Consider the following 9,915-nt stretch of genomic DNA (forward strand, 5'->3'; position numbering starts at 1 on the left):
CATGGAAATTCAATGGTACACTATTGAAAAATGAATAAAAAAGTCATTGAAGAAATTAAGTAATATTTTTTTTAATCCCAGAATTTAATGAAAATAAACACACAACTCACCAAAACTCATTGGGTGCAGTGAAAGTAGTCCTAAAAGTGAAACTTACAGCTTCAAGTGCCTACATTAAAAACAAACATACACACAAAAATCAAAGAGATTTGCCCGGCAGTTGTGGCACTTGCCTTTAATCCCAGCACTTGGGAGGCAGAGACAGGTAGATTTCTGAGTTCAAAGTCAGGACAGCCAGGGCTACACAGAGAAACCCTGTCTCGAAAAAACAAACAAACAAACAAACAAAAACAAACCAAAAATCAAAGAGATCTTGGGTGAAAAACCTAAAATGTAGCCTTAGGAACTTGAACAAGTTTAACTCCAAAAGAACAAATGGGAAAAAACTAATAAAACAGAACTAAAAAGAAAGCACAATTCTTATAAAATTAAAGATGATAAGCAAGACATTAAAACAGATACCACTGATAATTTAAAAACTATTAGAAAATATTTTAGAGATATACAATGTTTTATGTTAAAAACTTCAAAAGAAATAAATTTGCAGATGCATATGATCTTCCAAAATTAAATCAAGATGGGAAAAGCAATTTAAATAATTCTGTAAGAGACAAAATTGAATCAATAATAAAATAGTCTCCCATCAAAAGAGTTTAGGACAAGATGGATTCACTGCTAAATTCTACCAGATTTTCTGAAGAGTAGTAATAATCCTCCCCATACTGTTATATCAAATAGAAAAGCAAGGTATGCAATTAAATTATCTTACTAAATTGTTTTGCAAAGACAATATTGCTCTGATGCCTAAACCAGATAAGGACATAACACAGTGAAGACTATCAACCAATTTCTGACACACATAGATGCAAATTTTCCTCTTTACTTTTAAATGCTGTCTATCTATCTATCTATCTATCTATCTATCTATCTATCTATCTATCTATCTATCTATCTATCTATTTATTTTTCCAGACAGGGTTTGTCTGTATAATAGCCTTTCCTGTTCTGGATTTGCTTTGTTCACAAGGCTGACCTTTAACTCACAGAGACTCCACCTACCTTTGCTTCCCTAGTGCTGGATTAAAGGGGTACATTACCATATGCAAATCAATAAGTGTAACTCACTGTGTAAATGGACTCAAAGGCAGAAATCTTTAGAAAAGTTTTTGTCAACATTCAACATCACTTCTTTAAGGGAAAAAAATATCACTGAAAGAGCTAGGAATGTGGGGAAGGGACACATTATTATTTCAACATAATAAAGACTATATTTAGCAAAGTCAGTATTAATTGACTATATTAACAAGGTCAATATCACCCTGAAAAGAGAAAAATGGAAAGCATTCTCAGTAAGAAGGAGACTGTGACTAGGATGACCACTTTTAATCTTATTTAAGGTGTTATCTGAAGTCTTAGCTAGAGCACTAAGACCAAATAAGGAAGTAAAAGAGTCATAAATAAGAAAGGGGGTCAGCCATCTCTGCAGACAATGCGGATCTGTACAAGAGATGCTCTACAGACCCCAGAAACCTCTTAGAGCTGACAAGCACTATCACAAAAGAGGCAGGGTACAAAATCAAAAGTCTATAGTCTTCCTACATAACAACAAACATGGGGGAAGAAATCATAGAAAACAATAAAATACCAGGCAATAAACCTAACCAAGACCTTTACAGTGAAAATTTTAAAATTCTGAAAAGAGAAACAGAAGAAGGCACTGGAAATTTGAGAGGAGAACCTCTCAGACTTATGCATTGGGTAGGATTAATATTTGGAAAATGGCCACCCTGCCAATAGCAATCTACAGATTCAACATAATTCCTATCAAAATTTCAATGCAATTCTCCAAAACAAGACTTTTAAAAGGATGATAATTCATAGACTCTGGTAAGACCTAACTCACTCTCTTGGGTTGTAGTCCAGTCTCCAGAAAACAATCAGTCCCTGACATTGGGCAAAATACACAAAGGCAAAATACATTCTAGAAGTCTAGTAAAAGCTGTGGGTAGAAAACAATTTTTAAGGCTCTGAAGTTTAGAACACTGGAAACTACGTTTTTGTCCATTGAGCTATCATAAATATTAAAAAGAGTAAAAGCTGAATTAACTCACTTTCTTGCTTGTCACATCAAGACATGACAGTCTTGAGTGTCATGTCATTTCCCACATATTCATGAAGTAGCTCAAGCATCCAAAGGGCACAGAGGACAACTTCATCATTCATCAGCCCTAGGATTCCATTCAGACTTCTTAGGAGATATGAGAACGTTCTATTCTTTCTATGTATCAGTCTACAGTGGAGCTATGGTTCTCACTATTGGGATATGTGCCTCATAAAGAAGTTAATTCTTACTTAATTGGGTACCACCAAGTATAGCTAGGGTATATTGAACAAGAGCTTACAACACTGAGTTTGAATATGTATAATACTAAGACTATGCCTCTTACACTCTAATGTCTACCTCACACTTCCGTGTACCTATCACTTCTTAATTATATTAGAATAAAAGATTTAAAATAAGGATGCATTAAGCATCAAACAATGCTCAATAACTCATGTTTCTGACTGTTAAAGAGCCTGAAGCACAAGAATGGGGAACAAGAGTTATTCCCAGGCCACACGAGTCTCTGTGGATAAATGAGCCTGCACAGCATGAATCTAACTGGTATTCCTAAAAGTTGTATCTTCACTATATGAAAAAATTGGGGCAAGGAGTAACTAGGGAGGCTGCAGGCCCCTCTAAAGTGCTGTCTAAAGCAGTCCCGTTAACTTGCTGAAGTTGCCCATGTGCTGTACAGCTACAAAGCACACATCCCTTGGCTAGATAAAGCTGTTATCTGCAGGACCTCCTGCAGAGCACAGGGCAGCAGAATCCAGGTTTCTCTTGCTTGTCCTTCCTGAATATGCAAAAATCAGGCTGTAAGCCCCCTTTTCTCAGTTTTGTTGTACATTAGCTCTGATTTTTAAATGAAAGGTATATAAGATAAATGGATACACTAATATTTTCTTATATGAGGACATTTCTTGGGAAGTTGGAAAGGTAAAGAATATCAAGAGTAAAAAGATAATGTAATGGTGTATTGTCACCAGAAGGTACTATATAGCAGGCTTTTCCTCTTGCAATTCCAATCCCTTTTTCTTCCCTTCAGCCAGGGATAGTAGCTGATGATTTTTATTCCAAATTCTAGACTTTGTGAAGCCTATTTAGAGCAAGGCAGAAACACCTTCACATTTCCAAGTCCGTTGTCCATTCTTTAGTTAGTCCACTGCTGTAGGTTTGATGCTGTCAAGTCACAAATCACTAATAAATTTTACCTGTCCTTTCTCCTCCTGGGGTTCATTTATTGACTAGTATGTTAAGCTAAAACAAAACTCCATCCTATTTGATGTTTTTAAAGCCTAGTTTCCTCCTCAGCTCAGCATTGTTACCAAATCTCATCTCATCTCAGAGATCTAGCTATTTCCTCCTCTCAGTGACTCATGTCCACATGTCTATTCCTTATCTCTTTGCTAACTCTGAGTTCTTCATTCCACTAGTTTGTAGAAGACTCAAGTTCTGCATATCAAAAGGCCTGCTTTCCTTTCTTCTCCACAATTCTGTGCGCCCTAACTCTGGCCTTGTCACAGTTAATGGTAACACTGTGCCTGGTGTACAATTTAACAATACATAGCAATACACCAAACTTCTATAGCTCTGGGGTCAGAAGAGCAGGTGAGCTGTCCCTGCCTCTGCACTCAGGATAGCAGGTACTGCTCCTAACCTGGGCAACACAGTGGAGCTGCCCCTGATGATGAAGACACTGGTGAATCAGCCCTAAGGATGTGAGTGTAGGAGAGTTAGCCCAGCCCCTCACAAGCTGTAGCACTTGGGAAAGTATGTCTTGATGTGGCAGCACAGTGGAGATGTCTCTGGAGGCTTGGGTGTGGGTCAGCCAGCCTTAAGGCCATGAGAGCAGGAAAGCTGACCGTGCCTCTTGCCGATAGAGGATTTTTGGTAACCTAAACAGAGCAGTGCTAGATAACTCACCATGGTGGTATGGATAAAGGAGAGCCAGTGCACTGACATCTCAGATCAGCTAACATCTAGGCCCAGACCCAGGTGTCAGATTTGGCCCACCCTAAAAATCTATATCATCTGTGAATGTTTGGGAGGCATTAGAAGGACCAGTCTTACCAATCCAAAACTTCAGGACCCATGAGAGAAGGCAACAACAGGATAACCTGGAATCTGGATGAGGTTGCAATATTGATGGCATCACAGAAGCCAGAGACCTCAATCAAGACCATTGCAACAAACATTTGCAAATGGAGTGGAAAGGGGGATATGTTGTGGGACACATTGTGGCATATTACAGCTTCCAGGATGAGATGTTTTTCTATGGTTTGTGTGTGTGCTATTTTGGTGGGGAAGGTTGCAAAAGTTCAGGGCAGATATAAGGGGACAGAGCAATGACCAGGACTGGGAAGCATGACGTGAAACTCACAAAGAATCAATAAAAGATTAAAAAAAATAATAAGAGAACCCCTATACCATAGTAGACACTTTATTCTTTGTCATACTGAAAATTGAATCCAGAGCACAGAATATTCTAGGCAAGTACCCTATCATTGAACAATACCTCAACAAATCTCAAAGAGTGTTGTGTTTTTATATTTATTTATATAGAGTGCATAGATGTGGGTGTGGAGAAGGGGATAAGGAGATCCCACACATGCCATAGCATGTATGTCCCAGGACAGCTGTGGATATCAGTTTTCTCCTTCAACCATGTGGATTTTGGAAATAAAACCCTTACCAATCCTCAAATGCTGTTTTTGTTTTGTTTTGTTTTGTTTTTTAATAATCTGCAGTTACGTATTAGCTTAACTCTGTTCCATAAACAGATATTTATTTGGGAGTCAATGAAGTAGTTTCTTAGAAACGTTTCCCAGATGGTGTATAAATTGAAAAATTCTGGGAGAACGGTTACCAAAACCGGTATCCTGATTTTTTTTTTTTTTTTAAATAATGAGTGAGAATTTTTCAATGAGATGAAGAAGCCTGAGAAAGCATTTCCAGAAGCATATACTACTTCTCAATGATGTGATGAGAAGAAGAACAGAGAGTGTGAAAGCCAAAGACTGTTTTGTCTGAGGTGGAGGCAGCTAATGACAGTGTGGATGTAATTCTAGAGTCAAGTGTTATGCCAAAAAAGGTAGTTAATGATGCTTAAGCAAAGGAATGTGAATATGTTAATGTAGGGAATTTCTAAGTCATCTGTTGCATAACACAGGACTTAGAAAAGCTCAAATTCATGAGAAAGGGAGAGCTGGCCCCACCACCTGTGTGCCTTGTGGTGACACAGGTGAGAGAGCGATAACCTCCACCTCACCCCTTGCCACCTATGACTGGCTGAAGAGTTGGCCCAGAGGTAATAAGAGCAGGATAGCTGGTCTGGCCCCTCAGTGGCTACAGCCTTCTATGGCTACAGAGGGAGAACAGGCCTGCATCTTATCTGGGGAACAAGTAGCTAGAGCTGGCCCTGCTGGCATGAGTCCTGGTAAGCAGGAGAGCTGTCCCCACCCCTTGCTTGCATTGTATGAGCTAGCATGGACAGTCCTGGAGTGCTCATCCTAGTATAGGTTTAGGACAGCTGTTGGGCTGACAAGCTCAGCTAACACTTAGGCCCAGACCCAGGGCTTTGAGATGGCCCCCCTCAACATCTAAGAGCATGTGAAGAGGCTAGTCCTACAAATCCAAAGCTGCAGTATCTACATGACATAGAGCAACAATAGGATATCCAAGAGGAGATCTCATGACAATCCAGTATTCATAGTGTAGCAGAAGCCAGAGACCACAACCCAGACTAATGATTCATTGCAATGAACATTTGCAAAAAAAAAAAAAAGCATGGATAAAAGGATAAAATGTCAGACACACTGTCATACACTACACTACAGCTTCCACAATGAGTTTTCTTTTCTTTTTTCTTTCTCCTTATGGGGAGGGAGGTTGCAAGGGTGGAGGGCAGGTACAAAAGGGAGGTGAGAGGAGTGGGATTGGGGTGCATGGTATGAAATTCACAAAGAAGCAATTCAAAGTTAAGTAAAAATGGAGGGCCATAACTAGAGATGCCAATGAAAGAGTTATGGCAGCTAAGACTAAAAGTAACAGTAGATTGTCATATTAACAGTAAATGAATGGAAGGCATGGGGAGAGCAAGGGGATTAAGCAACATAATGCAGTGCATGATCACCACCTGACAAAGTAACAAAAGACAGCATATAAGACTTCATAGGGAATACTATATGACATATTGCATGGCCAGACTCCAATGTCCAGGGAGGAGGCTAATAAAACATGAAACATGAAAGTCTGGTGAACTGTTGTCTTAAGCCAAATAAGAACTTACAAGAGAGGGGAAACACTGCAGCTATCCAGAAAAGAATGACAACAGGGGGCATGTGTGGTGGGGTTTTGGTCAATAGCCATAGCTGTGAAAGTGTTGGTGAAAGTTTTCTGAGAACGCATACATGGAGAGAGAGGATAGAGCTTCAGGACAGAGAAGCATTAAAGGTAAAAGAAGATGTAAAGAAGACCCTTCAAATGCCTATATGGGGCTTGTGGTGTAGTTCACTTACTTGCCTAACACAAAGTCTGGTTAGATGATAGTTCCTGCAGTGGCTTTTTCCCTCCCAGGAATTAGGTCACAAAAGACCCCCTAACACAGAGGTATAGAGGACATAGATCAGAGGGGACCAAGACCAGCAATTTTTGTTGCAATTGCAAGTAAACTTTATAGTCTTACCCAGTGTCTTAGTCGGGGTTTCTATTCCTGCACAAACATCATGACCAAGAAGCAAGTTGGGGAGGAAAAGGTTTATTCAGCTTATACTTTCCTCATTGCTGTTCATCACCAAAGTCAGGACTGGAACTCAAGCAGGTCAGAAAGCAGGAGCTGATGCAGAGGCCATTGAGGGATGTTACTTACTGGCTTGCTTCCCCTGCCTTGCTCAGTTGCTTTCTTATAGAGCCCAAGACTACCAGACCAGGGAGGACACCACCCACAATGGGCTGGGCCCTCCCTCCTTGATCACTAATTGAGAAAAGGTCATCCTGGGCTCCCCAGACCTAGGTCTGCAACCCTCCTGGGCCACAATCCCCAACTCTTACATGTTGACAGTCTCTCTGTCCTACAGGTCTCCGGCCTGGTCTTCTTTTCAAGCATGGTGGTTCTACCTTCTTCTACCTCCCTTGGTTTGCTTGCTCAGAAATTCTAAAGGTCTGCCTCTGTCTTCCTGAACAGCTGTTGGCTGTCGTCAACATTATTTACTAATCAGAACCAATTGGGGGCAAGGATCCTCAGCATCTTACATGTATATTCTAGTGCAATTTGGGGGACCCAATTAATATAGGCATTAGAACAAATTTGCAAGTTTTGTATGGTCGTCCTAGGCTGGACCTTCCATAAAGGTTTTATTTCATTTCATTTTATTTTATTTCATTTCATTCTGCTGTTTTCATTTTCTTATTTTATGTACTGCAGATAAACATGAGAAAATAAGACAGAAACATAATTCTACAAGTCTATTATTTAGCACATGAAAATAGACAGAATTTTAAAAGTTGTAATTACACATTTTGATTTTCAAATGGATATAAAATTCACGTATGTTTTATGCATATTTGTAAAATAATATGTAAGAGAGTTTCCTTTTGCCAAATCATTCACTACTTCAGAGAATGTGGACAGTTCCTGTCCTCTGAGGTCCAGCCTGCAAAAACCTGGGAGAACTCAGTACTTGGTTATACCACTCAGAAGGTCTTAAGGTACAGATATCTTTTGCATCCCATAGATTTTTGCATTTATTCTTTACTACACAGAGACTATTCTAGAACTTTGGGTCAAAATAAATCCTTTCTCCTTTAAGTGTCACTAGTCAGGGCAGTGAGAAGTTAACTAAAATTATAGGGGATTTTGATGTTGTTGCTTTGTGTTTTTGTCTTTTAGATTACTTGAGGGCTTAACTATGGCGTGGCTGAACAATAGGGGTATTTTACAAATCTATCTTTGTATAGCTTTCTTTACCTAGGCTCGATGAGAACTTTTGCATCTATTGCAACAACTATTATCAAACATTGAGTTGGGATGACAGTGTCGCTACCGTCTCCGACCAGCAGAAAAGAAGCGACGAAACCGATGTCCTTCTCAAAGTAGTTTATTCAGGAACATAACTATGTGCACTAAAAAGATCCCCCGACCTCTCGATTTAATCACACCTCAAAGTTTTTCTCTCAATACAAAGCAACCACTAAATACACACAAAATACTTATTTGTTAATAATTTCCCTGGCTTATCCAATGTTCAATGCACATGACTTGAAAGACTACAATTTGGGGGTGAGTGTACACAAACTGAAAAACCACAACTCCCAAGTTTTAAAATTTGCTCTTAACTTTAATTGTCTCACTCTGAGAACCTCAATAGTCCCTAATCTGAGTACTTAATAGTCTCTAACCAAGAATTTAATAGTCTCTAACCGAGAACTTGAATTGTCCCACTTACCTGGGAGCTTTCCAGCCGGCTACCCTGACTGCTGAGAGTTCTGGACTCGTCACTTCCCCGTACAGGCCACCATTTGTCGCTACCGAAATCGATGTCCTCAAAGCAGTTTAGTCAGGAACATAACTATGTGCACTAAAAAGATCCCCCAACCTCTCTTGGCCATCCCCTTTTACACCCTCTAGTCCACTCCCCATCACCCTATTCCACGTAGGCACAGTTCATTGGCACAGGACTACATTTGTCACATCATCTGATCTTTTATTGTGGTGCGTCTGTGCAGTGCAGTTTAATGGACGTGGCTATCTTGAGGGATATGAGGAAGTCAGTTGTTAGCCATTAGACTTGGCGGCAGTCCCAGGCGCCATCTTGGGGCCACGGCCAAACCCACTCCTCACATGACAGAAATTTAATTACAATTCAAGGTGCTCAGTCAAGTATACTAACACAGATTAGTACAATATCTATACTAATAATCTGGGTGATTAACATGAAGAGCTGTGTGCTAAGATGATATGATTGCTAAAGGGTGTTTCCTCTCCTTTTAATTCTGTGTTTAATTTTATATACCATTGTGGCATATAAAAACCGGATATGAAATGATGAGAATTTCATATGAACCTACTGGAAATGTCTTTCAAGAAAATAAAAATAACCAATCAACAAAAAAGGAGACAACTTGACATACTCAATAAGAAGAGGTCTCTACAGGGGCAAAGATTAAGAAACTGCCAGGAAACAGAACAAACCTTGAAGCAAAATCATCACTCTTCTGTGACTTCGTTTCTTATAATGATGACATTATAGATGAATATATGCTCGTTCAACCTTTGTTATACATTTTCCACCTTCTTACAGGCTGCATCAAGGTTAGGTCAACCTATAGCATGGAGATGCTCATGTTTATGTTAATGTAACTCTAAACTTGTCATTGCTGATTGAGAAAATAAGGCATGAGTAATTTTCAAGCAAACTGAACCTGAGAATATGGAATAGCATAATGTATCAGCTCAATAAGAAAGGGGGAAAACTGATTCGGGAGTATTTAGTATACAAGCTGAATTTGAAGACTGAGGACTATGTAATTGATGAAGATGGAAGCACAGAAAGATACTCTTATAGCTCAAAGCAGTATGTCTCTCCCTGAATTGGCTATGGGGGAATTAGGAGTCTCAAATAATAATGTATGACATCAATTGGCTACTAGGGGCCAATTTTCTTGTATATTAATGGACACCTTTCTATACCAAATTTAACAAAGAAACAATTAGATGAAATTACGAATCTCTCTTTATTGAATATGCCAACATT

Source organism: Mus pahari, chromosome 1, assembly GCF_900095145.1.
Source record: "Mus pahari chromosome 1, PAHARI_EIJ_v1.1, whole genome shotgun sequence".
Classification (NCBI taxonomy): Eukaryota; Metazoa; Chordata; class Mammalia; order Rodentia; family Muridae; genus Mus; species Mus pahari.